Source organism: Eriocheir sinensis, chromosome 14, assembly GCF_024679095.1.
Source record: "Eriocheir sinensis breed Jianghai 21 chromosome 14, ASM2467909v1, whole genome shotgun sequence".
NCBI lineage: Eukaryota > Metazoa > Arthropoda > Malacostraca > Decapoda > Varunidae > Eriocheir > Eriocheir sinensis.
This window is the reverse complement of record NC_066522.1, coordinates 22,090,785-22,118,608: the sequence shown is the minus strand read 5'-3', so window position 1 is coordinate 22,118,608 and position 27,824 is coordinate 22,090,785. Positions and strand designations below refer to the sequence as shown.

The 27,824-nt window shown below is 42.6% G+C and overlaps 1 protein-coding gene and 1 long non-coding RNA gene across 2 annotated transcripts in view; one reads left to right on the top strand and one right to left on the bottom strand.

The window, feature by feature from the left end:
* Nucleotides 1–27,824, top strand: part of LOC126998645 (trissin receptor-like) — a 118,285-nt gene that overhangs the window by 48,914 nt on the left and 41,547 nt on the right. The window lies entirely within an intron of this gene.
* LOC126998646 (uncharacterized) overlaps nt 23,432–27,824 on the bottom strand; it is a 50,193-nt gene continuing 45,800 nt past the window's right edge. The window contains exon 3 of the long non-coding RNA XR_007752958.1: nt 23,432–23,577. This is a non-coding gene — a long non-coding RNA (uncharacterized LOC126998646). The remainder of the gene's footprint in view (nt 23,578–27,824) is intronic.

The following is a 27,824-nucleotide window of genomic DNA, read 5'->3' as shown; positions in this document are numbered from 1 at the left end:
TCTCTCTCTCTCTCTCTCTCTCTCTCTCTCTCTCTCTCTCTCTCTCTCTCTCGACACAGCAAATTCAAACAAGAGAAAATGTAATAAAAATCTGCATCCAACATGAAGTCTGCAAACAAACAAACACACACACACACACACACACACACACACACACACACACACACGCGCGCACAGGCACCCCCCTCCCCCCCCACTTTACACTTCCAGTCTCCTTTCTCTTTTCCCTCCTCTCTCTCTTCTTCCTCTTTTCCTTCTTTCCTCTCCCTTCTCTTTTCTTTCTTTTTTCCTTCTTTCACTTCTCTGTCTTTTCCCTTCTTCCCCTTTTCCTTTTTCCCTTTTTATTTTCCTTTCTTTCTCTTCTCCTTCGTTTTTCCTCATCCTCTCTCTCTCTCTCTCTCTCTCTCTCTCTCTCTCTCTCTCTCTCTCTCTCTCTCTCTCTCTCTCTCTCTCTCTCTCTCTCTCTCTCTCTCTCTCTCTCTCTCTCTCTCTCTCTCTCTCTCTCTCTCTCTCTCTCTCTCCCCACAACCCCCTCCACACACACACTAACTCCCCCTCTCCCCTTACTCCCCTCCACACACACACACACACACACACACACACACACACACACACGACGTTCGATAGTCTTGTAAAGTTTCCCTTATATTTTTCCTGGCCAAGCGCTGTGTCCACTCGTTTTCTATGAAGGACAAGAGGAAAGAAGTAATGAGCGACGTTGAGGGAGTTAGGATTGAGTTACGACGAGCGCGAGGGAGGGAGATCTTCTTGAAGTTGAGTCATGTAAGGGGAGATCATGCAGGAAGAGGAGGAGGAGGAGGAGGAGGAGGAGGAGGAGGAGGAGAGGTCAGGAGGTGGATGAGGTGGAGGACGTGAAGAAGGAGAAGGAAGAGGAGGGATAGGATGACAAAAGACGTAGAAAACAAGGAAGAAGTGAGAAAGAGAGAGAGATAGGAAGGGAGGAAGAGATATGCGTATATTACAGGAATAGAAATCTTGAGGAGGAGGAAAGAGGAAGTAGAGAAAGAGAAGAAAAGGAGGAAAAAGAAACAAAAAAGAAATGTAAACAAGGAAAATAATACAAAAGAAAAAGAGAGAGAGAAACAAGTTAGCGGAGAATAGCAACAACAAGAAGACGAGAAGAACAGAAGCAAAGAGAACAAATCCAACATGAAAAGAAGAACATTAGAAACAAGAAGAGGATGATTACCAGACTAAGGAGCAGGAGAACAAAGAGAAAGATGAAGACAAAGAGAAAGAAGATTAAGATGGAGAGATCCAAGACTTCACAGGCATTGTATCACATGTAAATAGATTAGTGAGGGGAAAATAAGTTATGAGGAAAGAAGAAAGGAGAGAAAATATGGGAATGAGAGAGAGAGAGAGAGAGAGAGAGAGAGAGAGAGAGAGATCAAATTAAGACAAGGAGGAGGAAGAGAACTGAGGGGACAGAGGAAACGAAGGAATGGAGGGAGAATAAAGAGGGAGAGAGAAGAGGGAGAGAAGGAGAGAAAAAAAATCTAGAGCACGAGTGGAGACGAAGATTAAAAGGAGAGGATGAGGAAAAAAAAACGAAAAAAATGCCCTCGATAAAAACGGACTCAATCTCAAGTAATTTTTTTCCATCTTTTTTTTTTCATTTTCTTGTGACGCATTGAATTAAATCTCTGCAGCATCCGGCTCGAGATAACATGTATTATTTTTTCCTTTACCAGGTTTTCCTCTTTTTACCTTATCATAACATCCTCCGCTATCTCCTTTTCGTTAGCTGCCCATTCATCGTCATCGTGGTCATTGTGGTGTGTGTGATGTTTGTCTGTCTCTCTCTCTCTCTCTCTCTCTCTCTCTCTCTCTCTTTCTTCCTTTTTTCTTTCTTTCTTTCCTTCTTCCTTTCCTTCTTCCATTCCCTCTTTCATTCCTTCTCTCTCTCTCTCTCTCTCTCTCTCTCTCTCTCTCTCTCTCTCTCTCTCTCTCTCTCTCTCTCTCTCTCTCTCTCTCTCTCTCTCTCTCTCTCTCTCTCTCTGTTATTACCCTAATTTTTTATTTATTTCATGCGAAAGTAAAGAGTTTCATCTCCATTCACTGACATATCCATTCAGCAAATTTCTTCTTCCTGTAGAAATTGGGTCACCGGACTGAATGAATTCTCTTACTAACCATTCATTAGGATACGAAACAACTTCAGGCCAACACGACTCTCTATATACTCTTGCTCATCCGTATTCCATCCCCATCCCTTATGCAAGAGTTAACCAGCATCTTCATTCTTTTATCCCTTCCTTTGGTAAACTCTGGAGTAGCCTTTTTTTGTCTGTATTTCCTTCTGCCTACGTCCTAAACTCATTCACGACTCTCCTCTTGCTCATCTCTATTCTATCCAGATCCCTTATGCAAGAGTTAACCAGCATCTTCATTCCTTTTATCCCTCTCTCTGGTAAACTCTGGAATATCCCTTCTTTCATCTGTATGTTCTCCTGCTTACGACCTTAACTAATTCACGACTCTACTCATGCTCGTCCCTATTCTATCCACATCCCTTATGCAAGAGTTAACCAGCATCTTCATTCCTTTTATCCCTCTCGCTGGTAAACTCTGGAATAGTGCTCTTTCATCTGTATTTCTTCCTGCCTACGACCTGGTCTCATTCAAGAGGAGAGTATACAGACACCTACTTCACCCGAAATTGACCTCTTTTTTGACCTCTTGTTCTTTCTGCCTTTATTCGGAGTAGCGTCTAGCAGGCTCTTTTTTTTAGTTGTTGTTGTTGCTTTGTTTCTGCCCTTGAGCTGCCTCCCTTGATGTAAAAAAACAGATAACTCACTCACTGAATTAAGTTTTTTTTCCTTCTCAATCGCTGAATGAGACTTAATTAATTTTAAATCGAGAGCAATCCTTTACCGCGCCATTAAGAGAAAAACAATACGAGAAAGAACACCGTGAGCTCAAGTTTTTTGTGTTGTGTTAATCTGCTAATTGGTATTCGTGGCGGCTCGACCGGCTTTGAGATAAGAGGTTAGGCAGCGGCTGGCAATCATGGGCGGTGCGGAGCGGTGTGGTGTGGTAAGCCATCGCGTGGGTTGTTGAACGAGTAGGCTTTGATGTCCATGGACGGCCACGACCCTCAAGTGTTGTGGACCTGACGCATAGTGACTGTCCCGAGTGTTGCTGAACGTGAAAGCTTTGTTGTCCACGCACTGTCAAGATCTTTAAACATAACGCATGGATCCTTTTGTGATGCTATAGTGATATTTTTACACAGCTTCTGCATCTTGAACGGGGGAAACACCCATAAAAGCCTGGATAATCTTTTCTGCGGCCTTGAGAAATTGTCGTAGTGGGAACCAGAAACGTTTATGAATAGGGACTGTATTAACCATCACGAGGGTTTTGTATGAATAAGCTTTGATGTCCCCGCAAGGCCACGACCCTCAAGTGAAGTGGACAGGTCGTATAGCAACCGTCATAAGTGTTGCTGTGCTCTTGGTTTCGTATTCTTAAGTGTATCAGCGCCTCTCTACGCCTGTTTGTTGTTATTACCATGGACTGTTTTGTGATCCCAGTGATTGTTTTACGCGGCTTTTGCATCGTGTGCGGGAAAAACTCTCATAAAGACCCGGTTAATCTTCTCTGTGGGCTTGGGATATAGTCGTAATAGGATCCCAGATACGTTTAAGAATAGGGGCTAACCTTTGTTTTTCTCGCACGGGAAGGACTCTCAATTAAATAAAGTGAACGTGACGCATAGTAACTGTTACGAGTGTTGCTGAACGCCTGGACTTCTAATCTCATATCGACGCCTCTGTACGCCTGTTTGAAAAGCCTCTCGTAGAAATTATTGGGATTGGGATAAGCCTTCTGACATCACTATAAGGTCGGGAAACTAAGAGAATCAAGCAACAATATGTCAGTATAAGATGACAAAGAGAAATCCACTTAGATTCCAATCATCCTAAAAGCGAAACACATACTGAAGCTTATTTTTATATGATTACATTCCTGCACCGAGTTGGCTTGGCAATTACATGAGCGTCAAGTACCGTCACGTCAAGGTTGCAAGGGAAACATACTTAACCTTAATAACAGCACCAGCCAGCCAGCAAAGGGAGGTAATAGGACGCTTCAGGTTATCAGACTCGTATCCCTTTCAAGAGGAACAAAATGACAACTACTGACGACAATTTCCGGGTGCCTCGCAGCGAATATTGCAAAACGAGAAGCCGCATATGAGTCGCCGGCCTCCATTCATGACGTGCGCGGGGTGGAAAGTTTAATTAGGCAAGACTTTTCCCTGCTTCAATCGGTGCGTCTAACGGAGAGTGCAATAACAAGGTACTGGCAACGCTCACACGCCGCTGTACCCTAAACACACGTAGACAGCAACCCGAAAAAATACACAATCTAAAGCTAAACAAGGTAATCTTTTTCCTCTTCTACAATCACCGTATATGGATAGTGTGTGAAAAAATAAGCTTCTGGAAACGCTTACGAGTCACTCTACCACAAACACACGTAGACAGCAACTCGTAAAAAATACACAATCTAAAGCTAAACAAGGCAAGTCTTTTTCCTCTTCTACAATCACCGTATGTGGATAGTGTGTGAAAAAATAAGCTCCTGGAAACGCTTACGAGTCACTCTACCACAAACACACGTAGACAGCAACCCGAGAGGAATACATGATCCAAAGTTTCAGGAGGCAAGACTTTATCCCCTTCCACAACCACCGTATATGAACAGAGCCTAGAATAATAAACTCCTGGCAACACCCACGCACCGCTGTACACCAGACACACAAATAGCAACCCCACTGCAGCCTGCCACGGAGGTATAAGAGAGGAATATACGATCCCAATGCCGTGGACAGTGTCGTCTCAGCGCTCGCCTTGACACAGCCAGCATTGTCAAGGCTTCCAGGTCAGGGCTATTTAATTCATGTTCAGGCTTCAGTAAAAAGACTACCCATTGAATATCGACTTCTTAATAAAGGGATTACTAAATACAGCTCATAGTACTGTTGTAAGGCTTAAAATAGGTCGTGAGGTATATGCTGAAAATTAAAGCTTGGTCTAGGCTAAGTAAGATTGACTATATATAAGAGCCGCATTCTCAAACATTGCTAGGCTTGTATACATTTTTTTTTACAACAAAGGAGACAGCTCAAGGGCACAAAAAAAGGAAACCATAATAAAAAAGCCCGCTACTCGCTGCTCCTATAAAAATAATCAAAAGAGGTGGCCGAAAGAGAGGTCAATTTCGGGAGGAGAGGTGTCCTGATAAGGCTTTCGTACAGGTTGATGTGGGTGTTTTCATGGGTAGCTGGACAAGGGTTCCGCACCATGAATGCAAAAAAAACCAAAAAAAAAAACACACACACTCACGAGAACCAGACTAATCCCCTTCGTGGCCTTTAAAAATATTTGTTGTGAGTGCCGAAAGCGTCTGGGAATACGAGTTTAAATGTATACGCCTCAGTAGTTCAATAACACGGATTCGGCACCGCATCCCTGCACTCCAAAGCGTCCTCTGGCCCGGATAAGTAGTGCTGATGAGGGCTGAGGCTCGCTTTGTTTCACTCACAGAGGCTGCCTTCCTCGATGAGCCGCGGAGATCGCTTAGCATCAGCAGTTAACACAATGATCGGCGCTCCGGAAATGATAACGAAACTAGTATTGAAATGCAGACGAACGCAAACGCTGGTGCCCGTTTGAAATGTAACAGCAGACACCAATAAGTGGGTCAGAAAACACGGGAGGTGAGGGAACTGTTCTTAAAATTGAAACACCACAGAGAAAGGTATTTAGATTATACTGACATGGAGACAAACGCAAACTCTGATGCCTCTTGAAGCTTAGATGTAACGGTGACGCCAAGAAGTAGGTCGGAAAAACGAGAAGCGAGGGAACTGTTCTTAAAATTGAAACACCAGAGAGAAAGGTATTTAGGACTGACATGGAGACAAACGCAAACTCTGATGCCTCTAGAAGCTTAGATGAAACGGTGACACCAAGAAGTAGGTAAGAGAAACGAGAAGAGAGGGAGCTGTTGTAGAAGTTGGGAAGCATCGCAGAGAAAGATATTTAGGACCGAAACTCCAAACTCAAACTCTTATGCCACTGGGAATTAATATGCAACAGTAGACAGAAGTAGGTCATTAAACACGGAAAGCGAAAGAACTGTAATCAAGGTTTATTTTGAAATATATAGACGATTGAGTCCTCTTTCAGTTTACTCTTCTTCGGATGTGGATTCCTATTGGCTATACTCTTCTCTGTTTATCCTTAAGCAAAAGCACTAATGAGTTCTCTATAGTAACAAGATCGCAAAGTTAACACGGCCAAATAAGAGTTCGGCCAGCAACAGGTTCTATCATATATCCTCTGTCATCTGAAGCTCTGATTCGAGCCCTTATACTTATAGAGTCAGAAACTGGTTTACTCTTACTCACCGTTGCCAGATTATCGTACTCGAAGGATCGTATTTACCGGTATCTCGCCCATAACTATTCCCAAGAAACACATATGATTAACCATTTTAACGATAACCATATATGAAAGCAGTTATTTTGGTGATGAAAGCAGTTTTGGGGTCGGAAATCGGCAAACATAAGAGGCAGAGTACGACAATATGGCAACGTTGCTCTTACTTCACAGATGGCCGAAACCTTAACAATACTCGTCTCACGTAAAATATAATTCCCCATTGCTGCATCGTGATTTTAAAGGCCTAATTATTATGGATTACCGCTAAATGATGTTGGACTTACAAGACTACCACCAGGAAGCCCCGAACACTGTGTCTGACGAGGACGGGACGCTGCACACTCCTGACGCATGATTTCAGTGACTTCATTATGGCGACTTCATTATGTATTATGCGGAGCGCCTATCGTTGCTTTCCGGCATGCAGTTTAATCATGCTATCAAGATGACTTAAAAACCGTAATTGGCTGTCCGTCTGGCAGGGAAAGTGAGGGAGTTAGTGGATAATGTACGGTTTTGTGTGTGTGTGTGTGTGTGTGTGTGTGTGTGTGTGTGTGTGTGTGTGTGTGTGTGTGTGTGTGTGTGTGTGTGTGTGTGTTTTATGGGGCTGCGAATCACTGTGTTTGTTTTAGCTTCCCTTTATTTTCTCTGTTTCGTTTGTTCGACTGCTTCCCTACTTCCCTTAATTTACATCTCGTTTTAAACATTATTTCACTAACTCAAATAACTGTTTTTTTTATTAATTTCTCATCTCCCAACTTTTCTTTCTCATTCCTTTCCTATTCCTCTTAATAGATATCTCGTTTTTCTTTTTTATTTCTATTTCACTTTCGCTAATTCCTTTTTTTTTCATTCATTCTTCATCTCCCATCTTTCTCTTCCTAATTTATTTCCTATTCCTCTTAATACATATCGCGTTTTTCTTTTTCCTTTTATTTCACTTCCGCCAATTCCTTTTTTTCATTCATTTTTCATCTCCCATTTTTCTCTTCGTAATTCCTTTTCTATTCCTCTTAATACATATCGCGTTTTTCTTTTTCCTTTTATTTCACTTCCGCCAGTCCCTTTTTTCTCATTCATCCTTCATCTCTCTTTTCGTATTCCCTTTCCTTCAATATACACCTCGTTATTTAATTTTCTTTATTTTGCTTACTCCAATCCCTTCTGTTTGCTAATTTCGCATCTCCGTATCTTTCTCTTCCTAATTCCTTTCAGACCCCTTTAATACATATCCCGTTTTTATTTATCACTTCTATTCTGCAAACTCCAATCCCCCTTTTCTTATCAATTTCGCATCTCCTTCTCTTTTCCTCATTCGCCAAACCATCCTTGCCAAAAGCCGTTTGAGCCTCGGATGTAGGCGTAAAAGTTTCCGCATAAGGTGGGCGAAACAAAGTCCTGAATCGAGGTTGCCTGACGCTGAGGAAAAAAATGCCGAAACAAGTGAAGCAATAAAACAGGAAATGATGAAGGCCGCAGTCTCCCTGGCAACGCTTATGGCACTAATGGAAGCGGCTCGTTATTGGATGGGACTGACGGGAGTGGCGGTGGCAGCGGCCGTGAAGAGAACACACACACACACACACACACACACACACACACACACACACACACACACACACACACACACACACACACACACACACACACACACACACACACACACACACAAAGAAGAGAAAAATGATTAAAGGTATTTGTTCTCCGGCTCATTACTCGGGGGAAATGTTCGTGTGCTCAAAGAGAACGAAAGAGGGGAAGAAAGAATGGGAGTGAACGGTGCGAGGGTACAGGGCAGGGTGTGGGGTGGGGTGTTCTTGGGCAGGACAGGGCTGGGCAGGGCAGGGAAGGCAGAGGAGTTTACATACACTGTCCTACTTGCCTGCTTGCCTGCCTGCCTGCCCCCCTGTTCCTGCTCCCGATAAAGTCCCCGTTACTCTTTGAAAGCTGACTCCCCCCTCCCCCCAAAAAAAGAAAAAGAAAAAAGAAAAAAAAGATGAAATAAAAAACTGAAATGAGATAAAATAAATAAATAAATACATATGCAAGTGAACAGGATAGAAATGGTAGACACATGAACAAAAAAAAAATAGTTATACGAAATGAAATAAATAAACAATGAATAAAAAAACTAATCTATAAAACAAATATGCAATGAGATATATAAACAGAGAAAATATGAACTAGTAAACAGAGATAATAAACATAGCAATCAAGAAATGGAACAGTAGCGGGTAGTAGTAATAGTAGTGGTGAGTAGCGGGCTTTTTTTCATTATAGTTTCCTTTTTTTTTTTTGCCCTTGAGCTGTTCCCTTTACTGCAAAAACAACAACAACAACAACCCACACACACGCCAAAATGCAGCAACAAAAGAACAATAAACCACACAAGCAAACACGCCAACAAGGGAATAAAACACGCAAACAACACCAAATAAAACTAAACTTCCATAACAATGAAACAATTCATATTTCGCGGTACGTGGCCATAAATAAAAATTTTTCCCTTTAACTTTCCACCGCCATGAATTCGAAGCAGTTCACCACACGCCGACACACACACAAAAAAAAGACCCATTAGAGGAATCAGAACGCTGTGATGTGCGGCGGCAGGCTAGCTACGCAGTGTTCCAGGCATGGCTATAATGACTGGTCTTTTGCGCTGTGCTTTTGTTCGTTCGGGAAAGAGAGGGAAAGAGAGAGCGAGCGCATTGTTAATGATCTTATGTCTACCTAAAAATAGTTATATAGAGTCAGTTCCACACTCCGTAAACTGCGTTGATTTACAGATAGTAGTCAGTGTTCAGGGCATGGCTATAAGGACTGGTCTTCTGCGCTGTGTTTTGGTTCGTCTGGGAAAGAGAGAGAAAGAGAGCTAACGTGAGTCCTCTGTTTGTGATCTTGCGTCAGCTCAAAAATGGTTGCAAAGAGTCAGTTTCACACTCCGTAGACTGCATTGATTTACAGATAGTAGTTAGTGTTCTAGGCACGGCTATAATGACTGGTCTTTTGCGCAGTGCTTTTGTTCGTCGGGGAAAGAGAGAGAAAGAGAGCGAGCGAAAATCTTATGTTTGTGATCTCGCATCAGCTCAAAAATGGTTGTAAAGAGTCAGTTTCACACTCCGTAGTTTGCGTTGATTTGCAGGTGGTAGCTAGTTTCCAGGCACAACTATAATGACTGGTCTTTTGCGCAGTGCTTTTGTTCGTCGGGGAAAGAGAGAGAAAGAGAGCCAACGTGAGTCCTCTGTTTGTGATCTTGCGTCTGCTCAAAAATGGTTATGTAGAGTCAGCTCCAAAGAGTCCGTTGATTATTTAGATTTCCAGATGCTAGTTTTCTTACAGTAAAGGAAGCAGCTCAAGGGCAAAACATAAACATAAAACAAAAAAACCCCGCTGGCACTTCTATAAAAAAGGAAGTAGAGGAGAGAGGCCAATAGAGAGGACAATTTCGGATGGAGTTTGTGTTCCAGGCATGCCTAATGACTGGCCCTTTTCGATGCCCTTTTGTCCTCCCGTTCTTTTCTTTATCCTCATTTACTTTTCTATTTTTTTTACACGAGTCTTGTTTCCACAGCACATAATAATATCGTACTCTCTTAGTTCTTTTCTAGTCGATGTTTACATGTATATTTTTCTGATATTAAATTCAAAGGTCAAACAACGCCGCGGTTCACTCATTTTTTGACACATCAGTTCTGGAATGAGAAAATACTGCACTGGCATGCTCGACGTCCATCGTTACACTTTTCTTTTTCTGCTAAGGGTCGAGTTTCAAGAGCAGTCGAGTATCATTATTTTTTCTATCTCTTCTTTACACCCGTCAAGTCTGTAATGAGAAAAGTTGCGGCCTTGAAACTCACGATCGCCGCGACGCTAACAAGAGGAAGTTTTATCCCGTATCAAGACAATGGATGGCAGTTTTATTTCCTTGAAGCCGATGATGAGAAGAGCGACGTCAAAGGAATCAACGGTCTATCTTTTTTACAGGAAGGGAGGCAGATCAAGGGCAACAGGGCAAAAAAATCAACAAAAAACCCCGCTAGGCTCTGCTCCAATAAGACGCAACAGAATAAATGGCCAAATGAGAGGTCAGGCTCGGGAAAAGAGGCGTAGAAGAAGGTGACAGCTGCGTGTTGTCGAAGAATAGGGGATAGGTGTTTAGAAGAATGTGTCGAGTTGACTGGTGGAGACACTGAGTTTTTGAGGCTTTGAAGGACATGAGGTTCCTCCTACCCCTTCTATTTCAGGCGAGGACCAAACACACAAGAATACAAGGAGACTACAAAAGGCCAGACAGCATACAAAAGTTAGCTGCTGAAGATGGGTTGCTCGCTTAATTCCTTTCCCGTCCATAAATGCATCTAGTCTCTGCTTAAAGGGTTTCAATCTACTCATCCACCACTCTATTCGTGAACCAGTTGTTGCCTATTCCTATTCTCAACTTGAATTTAACCAACTTAAACCCGTTACTGCGCGTTCTCACATCAGTTCTTTTCTTTTTAATATAAGTACTTCATTTAGATCACCCGTCAATCTATTTCATCCATTTAAACACTTCGATTAAATTCCCACGCAGTCTACGTCTTTTCAAGGATATTCTAAAGTTATTACTGTCGTCTGTTCAAACCAATTGTCCCTCCGGCGGCTTGGCCTGAATTACCTCAGCTCATTAATTGTCCATTCCTCACATTGGATCTTTAATTTCCGCAGGCTCTGAAGTTATCAAGAACAACCGGAAATTATGTGATAAAGTCAGATGCATAGAAGGGGAGCGGGGAGGGGTGTGGTGGGAAGAAGAAAGACCTCATTAATATAAAAGGAGAGAGCTCATTATGATAAGAAAAATGATTAGTGTGTTCATCACTCATCCTAATAACACAAAAATATTATAATGTAAAGCTATTGTAAAGGGAATAAGTCTGAGGTGCTCGCTTTGTCCACCACGGGAGCAGAGAAATGTAAACACGGCTGGCCAGGTCCGCAGACTTGAGAGAGAGAGAGAGAGAGAGAGAGAGAGAGAGAGAGAGTAAGAAACAGAGACACAGACAAACAGAGACATGAAGCCAACCGTCACACAGTCTTCAGGGTAATCTCTTAAAGGGTCTCGAAACGTCATGTGGAGTCGCCGCTAATAATGGGCCGCGCAGCACCAAGGAAGATCTAAAGAGCACCACCAGACTAGCGGCCCAGTGACCTTTCAGCCTGGCGTCAGCTGGACTGCCGCCAGCCCACGCCGGCTCAGGTGGGGCTGGGGCTAGTGCAAGAAAAATAATCCTGTGTCTTCTCTATGCTCCGAACGTTTTATTCTTGCTGACACATATAAGCGGATAGGTTTTGCGTCCAAGGTTGAGTAAACATAGTCGAGTTTTTAGTTTGACGGGAACTCACACCTGCACACTCGGACACTTACTCCCATCCACTCCCCAACCCATAGACTCACACCAACACCAACCGACACCCACCTCTCACTTACTCATCCACCCTCCCTACATATAGACCCACCTCCACCCACACACTTATACCCACCCCTGCCCACACGCACCATCCCACCCTCACACACAGGCCAAATCACACCCTCCACAATCAAACCCATACCCACCCATACCAACATTCCCATCCATCCCTCACTTACCCCCTCCCAACCCACACCCAAACATCTACCCCACACCAAAACTTAGAACCCACACCCCACAGCACACCCATTCACAGCCACCCCTTACTTACCCCGTCACACACTGCATTCACCCCCTCCACAACCACCCCCTTCACACCCGTCAGGAGCATTATAATTATTGCCAAAGCTTCTGGAAATATGATAAAATAAATCTGCATAAGCCACGGGAAAATAGCATAAAAAGATTGCGCCCGGTATTTTCGTTGCAGTGTGTAAAAAAAAAAAAGAAGAGCGGGCGATGTGTGATGCCGAGCGCGGAGCTGAATAAATGACTCTTTTATCCGAATATTATGCCGAGTTATAATGATGAGTGAGTGACGCCTGACTGTGTAGATCTCGGTGCTTTTTTTCTCTCACTTTTTTCGTTCTTTGCTTTATTTCCTTTCTCTTTTTTTTTCTTTACTCCTGCATTTTTTTTATTTTTTCTTTTCAACTGTAGCTATCTTTTCTGTCTACCTATCTATCTATCTGTCATGTTTATCTGTCTACCATTGATTATCTAGATTTACTTCTTTCTTTTTTCTTTCTTTCTAACAAAATCTTATTCTTTCCTTTTCTTTTTCTCTTTTTTTTTTTCATTCTTTCTTTCTCCTTCTCCTTCTACTTCTCCTCCTCCTCCTCTTCCCTCTCTCTCTCTCCTCGGATAATACTCACACCCCACCAAACTTCTTACTTATAAAACTCTCCCCCGACGTGAAAGAGTGCAGCAGCCCCTTTCCCGTCCGGCCTAGCGATGTAAGAGGATGAAGACCTTAAAATACTACCTCAACCACGTCTATAATGCCCGCTGAAAGACTTGATGGCTGGCTGGCTGGCTGGCTGGCTGGGTTTACTTTGTGTTTCAGAGTAAGTTAGCGTTAGTGTTTGGCTCAGGTTGGGGTGTTTGTGTGTATGTATGTATTTTGTGTTGCTGGTTGTTTGTGAGTCTGTTTGTTCGTTTTCTACCTCATATTTGCTCTCTCTAATTTTTTTTTCTATCGCATTTCTCCTCGTCTTCCTCCTCTTCTTCCTTTTTTTTTGTTTCTGTTTTCTTCCTCCTCCTCTTCTTCCCCTTTTTCGTTCCCCTCCTCTTATGCTTTCTCATTCTCCTCCTCCCTTTCCTTTTCCTTTTTCCAATTCGTCTTCCTCTTTTTCCTTTTTTTCTCTTTCTTTTCCTTTCCTTCCTCTTGTTCTTCCTCTTCCTCTTTCTCTTTCTTCTCCTTTTATTCTTCCGCATTCTCCGTTCATTCTTCTTTTTCTTCTTCTTTTTCTTTTTCTTTTTCTTTTTTTTTCTTCTTCTTCTTCTTCTTCTTCTTCTTCTTCTTCTTCTTCTTCTTCTTCTTCTTCTTCTTCTTCTTCTTCTTCTTCTTCTTCTTCTTCTTCTTCTTCTTCTTCTTCTTCTTCTTCTTCTTCTTCTTCTTCTTCTTCTTCTTCTTCTTCTTCTTCTTCTTCTTCTTCTTCTTCTTCTTCTTCTTCCTCCTCCTCCTCCTCCTCCACCTCCTCTCCCTCTCATATCCCCCACACTCAGACACCAACTGTCCATATCATCGCACCAGAGCAACGGACCCAAGCAAACTTTTAGGACTTGACAAACAGACTCGTTCATCTCCTCCCATAGAGACATCCATGGTGTTGAAGCATTACGCGTTAAGGACTTATTGGTATGTTGCTTTACCTGCGTCATGGTTTTGTGTTCACGCGTTTTTTTATATATTTTGTTAGTGGTTGAGCTTCGAAGTGGAATATGTAGATCGCTTGTTTTTCTCAGTCTCTACTTTTTTTTGTATCTATCAAAATAGTTTCCTTTCTTTTTTCTTCTATTTCTTTCCCCTTTTCTTCTTCTTCTTCCTCTATCTTCTCACTCTTCCTTTTCCTATTCCTTTCCCTCCTGTTCTTTCTTTTCCTCCTCCTCATGATCTCCCTCTTAATTTTCCTCTCCCTCTTCCTTCTCTTCCTTTTCTCCTGTTCCTCTTCCTCCCAGCCGCGTATTGATGCAATCGCTGGAACTGAAGGCTTCGGACTCTATCTATCTCGCCTCGCCGGATCCCTGCCTGCCACGACGCCTCCCTCAGCTCTTTCTATTATTTGGCGATATTTCTACCGTCACGCGCAGATAAGTGGGCGCTGTGTGTTGACGCCTTGCTGGGGTAACGGGGGAGAGACAGGTGAAAGGTCCTGACATATTCCTGCCATTCTTTTTCTGCAATCTGGTTATTTCTACAGGAGTCAGCATGAATGGTGATAGTCTTGCTACTCTTCTCTACAGTTTGGTTACTTTTATTGACGCTTACATAGAAGTCAGCATTGAAAAGAATAAAGGAAAGCGGTCATTCGTTATCGATTATGTTATAGCAGCTCACGGATCTCAAAACCAGGAGTCCTTGGGAAGACCAGCTAGGAGTAGTTATATCTATTCTATATAGAAATCAGAATCAACTATGTAAAGGAAAGTTGTAAGTCGTTATTCATATTGGGTTATAATACCCCCCAAAATCGGATATCAAAGTCACAAGCCCTTGGACAGACCTGTTAAGAGTGGTTCTGTCGACGCTTACACAGAAATTAACAAAAAACAAATAAAGCAAACCAGTAAGTCGTCATATATAGCTTTATAGTACCCCACAAATCGGACATCAAAGTCACGAGTCCCTGATAAGAGTGGTTCTGACGCTTACATAGAAATCAGCAAAAAACAAATAAAGGAAAACCGTGTGCCGTTATATATTGCGTTATAGTACTCCCCCCAAATCGGATATCGAGGCCACCACTCCTGGGAAGACCTACAGGTAGCGTTCGACCCTCCAGCAAGAGTAATGCGAGGGGACGAATGAAATATTAAGTGCTGAGACAGGGGGCGTTCCTCATCTTGCGGACTAAGCCTCATGTGGGTGTGCCCGTGGGAAACCGAGGCGAGTGGACGGGGCGCGGACAAGGGCGAGGGAAGAAATAAGGTGGGAAGAAAGCCGTCTGCTACACACATACCCTCAGGAAGAAAGATTTCGTGTGTCGTGTAGAACCAGTGGCGTATTTCTGTGCTGGGCTTCGCGGGGTGATACAAGACGACTAGAGCTTCACAAAGGAAGTTGATGGTCATGGCAAGCTAATGGGGAACAGATAATCAACCAACGAGTGAATGACTGCGTACATACCCTCAAGAAGAAAGGTTTCGTGTGTCGTGTAGAACCTGTAGGGTATTTCTGTGCTGGACTTGGAGGGGTGATGTGAACCGACAGGAGCATCACAAAGGAAATCGAAGGTTATGGCAAGATAATGGGGAACAGATAATCAACCAACGAGTGAATGGCTGCGTACATCCCCTCAAGAAGAAGGATTTCGTGTGTCGTGAAGCGCCAATAATGTATTTCTGTGCTGGACTTGTAGAGGTGATGTGAAGTCGAAGGTTATGACAAAACAATGGTATGCAGATAATCAACCAACGAGTGAATGGCTGCGTACATCCCCTCAGGATATTACCAGGTGACTGATTGTGAACGTGTCGATAATGTAATTTAGCTCGAATGTCACCTTCAATAACACCATCATCACCAGCACCACCATCATCTACTCTCCTCTTTCAAATACCAGGCGTCCTTTGTAGTCTCCCTCAACACCATCCACCCCCTCCACCACCACCATGGTCATCACCCCCACCACCTCTATCTCCTTTTTCCCCATCTCACGTAACACCGCTCCCTTCCACCTCCACTCCACCAGGCTCTTTGGCTCTTTGGATGCGATGCTTGTTGGTAGGTCTTTGCTCTTTGCTCTCTCTCTCTCTCTCTCTCTCTCTCTCTCTCTCTCTCTCTCTCTCTCTCTCTCTCTCTCTCTCTCTCTCTCTCTCTCTCTCTCTCTCTCTCTCTCTCTCTCTCTCTCTCTCTCTCTCTTCCTCTTGACGCCACTGCCCTTTAGCGGATGGGAAGTAAAGTATTGCAATCTTTTTTTCTTATTATTTCTTTTTTTTTTTGCCCTTGAGCTGCTTCCTTTACAGCACAAAAAAGGGGTGTTTGCGTTCCGTATTTTCAGACTTTATTTTCTCTTCGATTTTTGCTTTCATTTTTCTCTTTATTGTTTTTCATTATTGGTTTATTCCTTTTTTTTCCATTTTTTGTTGATGTTGCTTTTCTTCCTTCCTTCTATTCTCATTTCCATTTTCATTTTCTTTACTTTTTCTCTGTTCAAGTAATTACGAAGGCCAGAAAGGAGATTATTCGGGTTCTGATTAGTGCTTTTTCACGTTAATGGGGCAGAAGCTTTGTCAAACTATCCCTAGGCTCATAAAACTACCCATGGAAATACTAACACATCAACCTCTACGAAAACCTTATCAAATGTAGGTGCAAGAGCCTTGTCAAACTATCACTAGGTTCATAAAACTACCCATGGAAATACTAACACAACAACCTCTGCGAAAGCCTTATCAAATGTAGGTGCAGGAGCCTTGTCAAACTATCACCAGGCTCATAAAACTACCCATGGAAATACTAACCCCACAACCTCTACGAAAGCCTTAGCAAGGGTGAGTGTGCGAGCCTCGAACTATTTGAAAATATGAACCTGCATGACCTTTCTTTCTTTCTCGTCCGTCTCTTAAGCTTCTTTTCTTCCTTGTTGTTATCCTCCGCCCTCTGTTTTCTTCCTCGTATTCTTTTTTTGTATCTCTATTTGCTTTCTTTTGCGTTTCTCTCTCTTCTCTTTCTCATTTTTGTCTTTTCTTTGTTTTCCACTCTAACAATTTTTTCTATGTCTTTTATATTTTCTGTTCTTGTATTTCGATCTTTATTATTCTTTATATCTATTTTTCTATCTTCCAATTCCTGTTTTCTTTTCTTCTAATTTTCTAGTTGTTTTTATTTTCTATGTCTCTCTCATTCTTGTGTTCTCTCTTGTGTTCTTCATATTTATCTATTTCTTCTCTCTTTCCTTTCTTTCCTTGCTTTCTGCTTTGATTTTTGCTTCCATTTTTCTCTCTATCATTTTTCTCTCTTATTGTTCCTTTCTCCTGTTTATCTTCTTTGTCAAACTTTCATCCATTCTTTCACTTCTTCCTTGTTATTTTGGTTTTCTTCTTCTTCTCCTTCTTCCTCTTTCGCTATTCTCCACCATGTTTTCTTTTCTGCACTCCTGCTTTTCATGCTTCCTCCTCTCATCTTGTTACGCGCATTTCTTCATATTTTCTTCCCTTTGTCTCATCACCCACTTCGTTCTTTGTATATATTTTACCAACACTAAGTTTCTTTCATGCTATTTCTCCTCGACTTTCTTTCACACTCCTCCTCTTATTTTTTTCCTCCTACACGTATCTCCTCATATTTCTCTTCCTCCTTTTCTTCCTTGTTCTCCTTTCGTTTCATATATTTTTGTGCTGTTGACTGTCTCGAAGGCTCACCAATGCAACTTTTCCTTTTCTTCCTTCTACAGTGATTTTTCTCATATTTTTCCTCCTTCTTGCACCTTCTCTGTCCAGTCCTCCATCTCTTCCTTCTTCTCTTTTCGTTCCTTATACTTTTGTGGCATTTATAATCATGGCAGTTAACTAACGAAACTTCTTTTACATTTTCTTTTTTCCAACACTGATCTTTCCCATATTTTTCTTCCTCCTGGTTCCTCTTTCCCGTCCTCGTCTTTCTCCTCCTCTTTCTCCTTTAATTTCCAATACTCTAGCATCGGGTGTTGTCATGATGGTCCTCTAACTCAATTTCTTTTTCAGGTTTTTTCCTTCTATGTCAATCTCCCCATATTTTTCTTCCTTCCTTCTTTCCTTTTTCTATACTCACTCTCTCCCGTCCTCCTCCTTCTTCTCCCCCTCTTTCTCCTTTCATTCCCTATACTCTGGTACGCAACTTCTTCAACATTTTCTTTCTCCTATACAATCTCCTCTTACATTTCTTTCCCCCTCGCGCTGTTTCTTTACCGTCCTCCTCCTCCTTCTCCTCTTTCTCCTTTACTTTCCGATACTCTGATACCGGAGCTTGTTATAACGACCCACCAACGTGTGAACCCTAAGCACTCTAAACGCCGGAGATCAGCCATCAGTGATCTCTTATTTGCGTTGGGGGCGATTGCAGTGGGCGGCGAGAGTACGAAACAGCAAGTCTGAAAGCTCTCCTCACCTGACACACTTATTTCACCCTCCCCGCCGCCTCTTGTACCAAATCGAACACTACTCGCAGAGAACGCATCGTGCTGTCACCGCTCCGAGAAATCTAAGAGAGACTGAGAAACCGGGAGGGAAAGTTTGTGGGTTCTTGAAATTAAATCTTCCTCGTGTCACCACCTTGCATCACTGTTATTTCTGTTTCAATGTCAATTTTCCTGTTATGCTTCGTGCGGCAACCCAAGAGATCTGCGAGTCTGGGAAACGTGGAAGGGAAGGTTTTGATGTGTCTGAGGTCTTGGAATGAAGTCTTCTGCGTCTTGTGTCAACCCTTGCGTCATAGTTGCTTCTGGTTCGCCGTCTATTTTTCTGTTACTCTTTGTGCTGTCACCCAAGCGGTCCGAGAGTCTGGGAAACGTGTAGGAAAAGGTTTTGATGTGTCTCAGGTCTTGGAATTAAGTCTTTCGTGTCTTGCGTTAACTCTTGCGTCATAGTTACTTCTGCTTCTCTATCTATTTTTGTTATTCTTCGTGAGGCCACCCAAGATATCTAAGGGAGTCTGGAGAACGTGGGAGGGAAGGTTTTGATGTTTCTGAGCTCTTGGAATGAATCTTTTGCGTCTCGTGTCAACCCTTGCATCAGTTAGTTCTGCTTTATTGTCTACTTTTGCTGTTATGCTTCGTGCTGTCATCCAAGGCATCTGAGAGTCTGGGAGACGTGTAGGAGAAGGTTTTGACGTGTGTGAGCTCCTGTAATGAGGTCTCCCGTGTCTTGTGTCAACCCTTCTGTCATAGATACTTCTGCTTCTCTGTCTATTTTTGTTACTCCTTGTGCTGTCACCCAAGAGATCTGAGAGTCAGGGGAACGTGCAAGGAAAGGTTATGATATGTTTGGGCTTTTAGAATGAAGTCTTTTGCGTCTTGTGTCAACCCTAGAGTCACTGTCACTTCTGTTTCACTTTATACATTTCTCTTCTTCATTCATCTTAGTGGTCCCTCAGATACTTAGATTCTCCCTGTTGTGGCATTTTTTATTACACTGATTAGGATTATTACATTCATGCATTACGTTATCAGTAAACCAGTATTAATCTAACCTCGTCTAATACTGTAATTTCTATAATCATTGCTGTAGGTACTAACATTACTCTGGTGCAATACTTTACCGCGCCGCTTGTTGCAAATGTGCCGAACGCTTTTGGGTTAATATTAGGAACTAATTTCTAAAGTAAAATTCCATCAATACATTTCGGGCGGGCCTTTGACTCGACTCATTACCGCGTTGAAATGATGGAAAAAGTTACATCAACAGTCCACTGCATCCAAGTATTTGATTTTTTTCATACATATTTTTTGATATTTTTCTTTTCATTGTGGAAAAATATAGGTGTGTTTGGTGTGTGTGTGTGTGTGTGTGTGTGTGTGTGTGTGTGTGTGTGTGTGTGTGTGTGTGTTGGCGGTGAGAGGCAGACGTGTTCCAGCTTATGGGACTTACTTGACTAAGTCTCAACAGATGTGGCTGGGCCGACATCTACTACTACTACTACTACTACTACTACTACTTCAGCTACACTGCCACACTACACAATGCCATCCTTCCTTCTTGTTCTGTTATAAATACTTCTACGTCAACTTCTACGTATTTAGAAGGATGGAAAAAGGGAAGTTAGCTGCTCGCATTTACTATCAATTGTTTTTCTTTCGTAATTTTTTTCGTTACTTTTCTTTTTCCTTCTCTTTTTTGTTGGTTACTTTCATTCATTCTTTCATTTTCCTTTTTATTTTAGTTTGCCTTCCATTCTTTCGTGTTTTCATTTCTCTTTATTTTCCTCCTTTGTCAGTTAGTTTCATTCAGTCACTCATTTTTCCGTTTTATTTCTGTTTCCCTTTCTTTCTCTCTTCCCTTTTTCCATTTTCTCCTTTTCCACTTTTTGCTTGCTTTTCGTGCGTCCAACTTTCTTCTCGTCCCACGCATAATTTCATCTTCAACTTTCAACGTCGTCTCATTTCTCACTTTCTCGAATATATTTTCTAACAAGTTTCCTCTCGGCTATTTCTCCTCCTTGACGTCTTTTCACTCCTGGTCTTCATTTTCCTCTTCCTACACATATCTTCCAATACTTTCTCTATCTTCCTCGGGCTTTCTCTTTCCCCCATCCTCCTCCTCCTCCTCTCACTCTCACAGGAGATTGGTCGTATATTGTTCCCTAAAAGACTAGTGGTCGGCAGGCGAGAGAGTCATTCTTGTATAGCCTGGACGGTGGCTTTCAATTTGTTACAAGGTGGAGTGGATGAGATTCTGCCTCGCCACTGGATGTAAGTTTTACCTGGCGGAGCGCTGAATACGAGTCACGAGGGCATCTTACTCCCTTTGGTCTAGCTGTGTGCACTCATGGAACTTGATAGAACTGAATTTGTTTTTTCAATGCATTCTCTTCTCTTCTATGATTGGGTCTGATATCAAGCACTTCGCAACCCTCCACCCGAAGTTGACCTCTCTTATCTTTTTTTTTTTTTTTACAGAAAGGAAAACAACTCGAGGGCAACAGTAAGAAAGTGTAGTAAAATAAGCCCGCTAACCGTTGATCCCACAAAGCAAAAAGTAGAGTGGACAAAAGAGTTTCTCGTTCTGTTTTCTTTTGCCGGAGTAGTGTTTAACGAGCCTTTTTTTATTTCTGCTTTTGTTTTTATGTTTTTATGCCCTTGAGCTGCCTCCCTCGCTGTAAAAATATCCCCCTTTGATGCTAGTTGAAACGCTATATCAGAGTAGCAGTTGAGCGGCTAACAGACAGGCGTGAGTGAAGGCTTCGTTTGGAATATAAGGTGGCAGGTTATAAGAAAACCTACGCGGCGCCGACATCAAGGGCTTCTTAAACAGATTGGCGCCCAAGAACACAAATTGATAAGGCTTTCGTAGGAGCTAATGGCATTTCTAGGGGTAGTTTTATGACCCTGGTGGTAGGTTAATCATTCTTCTGTACCATGAACCTAAAAAAACACCCATTAGAATCAAGGATCACATTCTTAAACATATCGGCGCCCAAGAACACATTGATAAGGCATTCGTAGGAGCTAATGGCATTTCTAAGGGTAGTTTTATGACCCTGGTAGGTTGATCATGCTTTTGTACCATGAACCTAAAAGAACACTCATTAGAACCCGATTAATCTCCGTTTAGGCCTTCGAAAATAGTTGACGGAAGAGGCGAAAACGTCTGGTAATATGGATCCAAGCACCTCGTATCCCAGGCTGGCGGGTCGAGGCGTGGTGTGGAAGTGTTGATGAGGTGGTGACGCGCCATCACCCGAGAAACGCGGCGTACTTGAAAGGGAACGTGTAGCAGAGTGGCGCATCACGAAATTGCTTTGCGAAATATGTTGAAGAGTTATACACCTGATCTAGTTGTAATTTGATGGAGTTTTCAACATTTAAAAAGAATCTACTCTATGCTTCCCCTCACTTCTGTTTATTTGACTAACTAAGCTACATACCTGACGTAGATGTAGTACTGTGCATTATTTCAATATTTAAAAAGAATCTACAGTATATTTCACCTCACTTCTGTTTATTTGATTCACTAAGCCACATACCTGACGAATCTGGTGTAGTATTATGCAATATTCCAATAGTTTAAATATTCCAATAGTTTATTTAACGAACCAAACGAACAGCACCACGTCGAGGAGAGATACACGAAATATGTTGCTTAGTTTTATACCTGACGTCGCTCTAATAATGTGCAGTATTTCAACATCTTAAAGAAATTCACAATATATTCAACCTCACTTCGGTTTCTCAAGCTAACCAAGAGAACAGGATCAAGCCAAGGGTAGAAACATTTTTTTTTATAAGAAAGGAGGCAGCTCAAGCGAGAAATAAAAGAACAAAAAAGTCCGCTGGTGAAGAGTAAGGGATTTCAATACCTTAAAGAAATTCACAACATATTCAACCTCACTTCGGTTTCTCAAGCTAACCAAGAGAACAGGATCAAGCCAAGGGTAGGAACATGTTTTAAAGGAAAAGAGGCAGCTCAAGCGAGAAGAAAAGAACAAAAAGGCCGCTGGTGAAGAGTTCGGGAGGAGAGCAAGAGAGAGGAGTAAGTCTTAAGGTTTAGCAAGATTTGAGAGAAACAGCAATTTAATACAACGACCCGTCTACTGAAGCTTTGGTCTAATGTAACATCTTTCATGAATGTAAACAAGTTCGTGCAGCCATCACAACTCTGGGAACAAACGGTAAACTCTGTGTCTAAGTTTCCTCCCTTATTTCTCATCTTTTCTAAACTTAATACAGTGGATCGTCTGGTACAACTTTAGTGCAATCTTGGGCAATAACTCTCGGGAACGTAGACAAATTCGCACCATTATCACAACGACGGGAAGAAACGGTAAACTTCTGCGACTAAGTTTCCTCCCTTATTTCGTTATCTCCTTCAGACTTTCACTAAGCCATTAAAGTATAGGAATAAAGCTCTCATTGGAATTGGAGAGAAACATCACTTTGGCTCGTCCTCAACAAACTGGAGGTGTTAGGAACGGACAAAATAAAACGAGAGTAAGAAAAAACGACAATGAGCAAAATCTTTCAAAATGTTCCCCCTCTTTCTAAAATCATAAATACGGCTCTCATTCGAGGTGGAGAGAAACATACATCACTACAGCTCGTCCTCAAGAACCTGGAGATATTAGGAACGAGCGAGAAAAACCGGGAGTAATAAACTGAGACACAATGAGCATGAACTTTCGAAAAAAATGTTCCTCCTCTTCCTAAAATCATCCATACAGCTCTTCTCTTCCCTCCCACACACTCGTCATTCTTGGGTACACGGAGAAAATAACCGAGAGTAACTAACAACACACAAGGAACATAAACTCTGGAAAATGACGTGCCTTCTCTTCCTAGAATCATCAAGACAGCCTTTCTCTTCTCTCTCACACTCGTTTGTCTTTAGCACACGGGGCAGGAGAACCGAGTATTAGGAACAAAGACAATGGGAATAAACTTTCGAAAATATAATGTTCAAGTGAAGTAGTTAAACAGTAGTAGTAGCAGGAAGTAGTAGCAAGATATGATAACAGCAGAAGCAGTATTAATAACCAAAGTAGTAGTAGTAGTAGTAGTAGTAGTAGTAACAAGCAATGGTAGCATATGAAGTCGTCAAATCACAACACATCTACTAAACAACAGTGAAGACAAAGCAGTACTCACCACACCCAAGAGAGACTCGCTGCGGGGCGCCTTGCAATACACATCCCGGCCTGGCGGTGCTCAGAGCTGCCTCACGAGACGATCATTACTCTCAAGCGACGCCAAACTCTCCCTTCGGTCCCATTGGCACCTTGGTTCTGGGCGCTGAAAACAGACAAAGGTCAACCACATGGAAATTATGACTGATGTATGTAAAGAAAATGTGTCGGTAAAATTTTCACTTGTTTCACTGTGATAACAACTTTTTATAATACTTCTGAGGCATATAATTCACCTGTTATCGTGATATCGTGTGGTGGAGTCTGCCTGGAGGATCAGCCTTGCTTTTGTCTGGCGGCAGAAAACGCGCGGCGCAAGTATTCATCCGCGATCGGGAACTTCAGACGTTACCTCAAGATTCTGCAACCACAACGCTTCAACATATCTCGTCTTCATTCATGATTATTTCTTATCGATTTACTGGTAACGCTTCACTATCTTTCCATATATCATCGGCTGTCTTATGAACACGAGGAACTCCTTAATAGGCAACAAACGGTGGTGTTATGCGGCGGTCCTTGGCCTCATTCCAGCCTCAGAGCGGTGGTCAGTCATAGAGATCGCCCAGGACACATCCCATATACAACACGTTATCTCCTATACGTCACAATATGAGCTCCAGCCACAAGGTAATACATCCTGTCCGTCACTAACATCATGGTTAAGGCAGTCATGAGGGAAGCTTATAGTCCTCTTATAATAATCACCAGTAGTTTCTTTGCCTTACGAAATATAAACGGAAAGTCGAGGAAATCCCCAGTTGCATCAATCACTAACTTGTGGGCTGCGAAACGGCACGGAGCAAACTTGGTCTTCAGGCGAGTGGAATTGTATTAGTCACGCGTCATGGCTGAGTGGAAAGTTGCTGAGCTTGAGGCTGATAATGAGGGGAGGCTGCGCAAAGCTTCTCTGGTACCGTCCTTCAGGTCACACATTATATACTTTTGGAATATAACAATAGTAATACCTGTGAACCCTAGAGAACACGAACACCAGAGAGATAGATATAGATAGACGATTTAATATGCATCACGAGACAAATAGATAGAAAGATAGACAGATAAAGAAACAAAGATAGAGGGGACACCAGCGGACACCAGAGAGATAGATATAGATTGATGATATAATATGCATACGATAGATAGATAGATAAATATAGATAGATAGAGCCAGAGAAGAGAAACAGAGATACAAGAAATCTACATATATTTACATGGAAATAGCCACACAAATTCTGTGGGCCAATACGGCGAACGGTCTACCTCCAAACCTGATGCAGTAAACTCGGACGGACAATACACTACCCGAGCGGTCACTCAGTCAGGACCGTGGGGGGAAGAGAATTAGTTTTTAGTTCACTCTGTTTTCTTCGGTTGGAACAGCGTCTGGGGGGGGGGAGCTTTTTTGTTTCTGTTTTTTGTATTTTTGCCCTTGAGCTGCCCTCCTTGTTATACACATAAAAAAAAGAGTGTAGCAAAGTGATTGAAGTATCTTTTTAACTTAATGTGTGTTTTGTTTCTACGTCTTCACCGCATGGCAATAAAAACGTTCTAATGGCTTTCCTGTAGATGAGAGAGTGAGATAGATAGACAGATAGATAAATAGATAGAGAGAGAAAAAGAGAGGGAGGGAGAGAGAAGAGAGAAAGAAATGTTTACGAACGTGCGTGTGACAGAGGGTAGAGGAACGATGATACTTTCATTTTCCTTTTCCTCGGCCCGGTGAAAGTCAGGTGGAAATGTTGCTTTCCGTCCCATCTAAAAAGATTAACTTAAGCTCATATTTCTAAGCGTATCAGCCTCCCATGACGACTATTCCCTAGGCCACAGAGAAGATTAATAATGGGGTTTTCATGGGTGGTTTTCATATAGCTGAGGATGCAAAACTATCACTAGGATCACAAAACAGTCCAGCAACTTCCACGAGAGGCTTTTAAACACGCGAACTGAGTGAGGCGCCGATACATTAAGGAATACGGAGTAAAAACGTTTATGCAGTATATCAAGAACGTGTAAGTGCATCAAGAAACGTTTAAATAACTACCTTGAAAACTCGAGCTCAGGTGTGAAATTTTCTTGGCCCCCCCACCAAAAAAAAAAAAAAAAAAAAAAAAAAATCGATACCCATATATATTTTTTCAGAGTTTACATTTTTACATTTTATCATTACTCAGCTTTAATATTACCCGGTCTTCTTTTTCACCTCTTCTTCTTATGCGAGCACTAAATGGGATCAGTGCGTATGGATTAGTAAACGTATCTAATGCCTTTGATTAGAACTATAGATGGAAAAAGATTATTCGTCTCTCATTACACGTTATTAGTAGAGTCTTTGATGCTGTGTGTGTTGGTACCCTTGTCTGCTGCTTCGGTTCCTCCTCCTCCTCCTCGTCCTCGTCCTCGTCCTCTCTTATCACTATCATCATCAAAAGCCACTCCCAACGTTTTTTCCTTCCTCACTTTTATGTACTTGTTTAATGTAAGTGTCCTTCATCCTGCTCCGGCAAAGCGAACTTCATCTCCTCGAATGGTTCTCTCTCTGCCCTGACTTCTACGTATCCTGGGTTGCCACTCTGTCTGTCTCTCACCTACTTCGGTTGTACCTTTGTTATTAGTTCAGCGAGATATGACCTACTTACTCGAGTCCACTTTTTATTCTTGATCTCTGTGTAGTGTATTAATCTCAGTCTGTTCTATACCTAACCTAACCTAACCTAACCTAACCTATATAGTCAATGATGCTGGCTGGCTTCCTGTCTTTCCTTCCTATCTTTGTTTTTCTCTTCGTCTCGTCCTATCTGTTTTCCTGTCTTCCTGTCTCTCAAGATATACGTTCTCAGCCTCTTTTCTCTCTCCCTTCCTTCCTATCTTTCTTTCTTCCTTCCTGTTTCTCCGTGATATATGTTCTTCGGCTCTTTTCTTTCCCTTCCTTCCTTCCTTTCTTTCTTTCTTTCTCTTTGTTCTTTCTTTTCTTCCTTCTACCCTTCCTTCCTTCCTTCCTTCCCTTCCTCCCTCGTTCCTTTCTTCGTTAGTTCGTTCCTTCCTTCCTTCCTCTCTTCGTACCTCTCACCTTTTCCAAGTCTAAGTCTTTGGTGACGTTGCAGCAAGAATCTGACGTGTGGAAATCAGTCCATCACCGTCACGGATAAACTTCCTGGCTTTGAGATTTGTGAAGTGTGGGACTTTTAAAACGTTCTAATGGCTTTCCTGCAGACGAGAGAGTGAGATAGACAGAAAGATAGAAAGAGAGAAAGAGAGGGAGGGAGAGAGAAGAAAGAGAGAGAGAAATGTTTACAAATGTGCATGTGCCAGGGGGTAGAGGAACGAACAAACTTTAATTTTCTCTTTCCTCGGCCCGGTGAAGGTCAGGTGGGGATGTTGCTTTCCCTCCCACTTGCCCGCCCGCCACACGTGCTACCATACACACACACACACACACACCTGGTGGCTGGCCCGTCCCTGTGGTGTGCTTCGTATGCGAGAGGCGTGTTCCAAAAAAAAAAAAGAGAAAAAAAAAGAAGGCGTGCAACCCACCTGACGCACCACACCTCGGCTCTCATCCCCTCCCCTCCCCTCTCGCGCCAACTCGCCTCGCTTCCCATTGCCTTCCCTCTCGCCTCTCCTTGTTTTCCCTCTCACACCAACTCGCCTCCCATTGCCTTCCCCCGCCTCCCTTCTCCTCCCATCTCTCGTTAATTCCCCTCGCTATTCACTGCTCGGCGTGGCTGCTCTCTGCTCTTCTTTGCCCTTGCGCTGCCGGCTTAGCTCAGCATCATCGTTGGCTGCATTACGAGATTGGTTACCCCTTGAATCGTGTCTCCAGGTAACGGGAATGTCTTTACTGTATCTTATTTTTTATCTTTCATACATACCAATACTTTTATTATCCTTTTTTTTTAATGCTGCAAACACCAAATACCTTTACCCTTCCATTTTTTTCATCCTTTACTTCTCCCCCTCTCTCTCGTTCTCTTTTTTTCTCTCTCTACTTCACACTCACACTCACACAGATCCCTCCCCCATAACACACACACACACACACACACACACACACACACACACACACACACACACACACACACACACACACATACACACACAGAAATCCTCCCCTCCCTCTCACCCCCCCTACACAAACATGCACTCACGGCAGGACTGACTGAGGAAGGGGGTGAGTTCTTTGATGCTGATTAAAGTATATATAAAACTGCTGGATCGTTGGCTTGAAGGGCTGAAGGTGAGGCTGAATGTTCGTCGCCTGAGAGTCCGTGTAAGGGCCTCCTCGTGTAGGTACCGGGTCGCATATTTCCAATCTCTCTATGGGTATGTGGTTCGTGTGTGAAGACGCTCGGC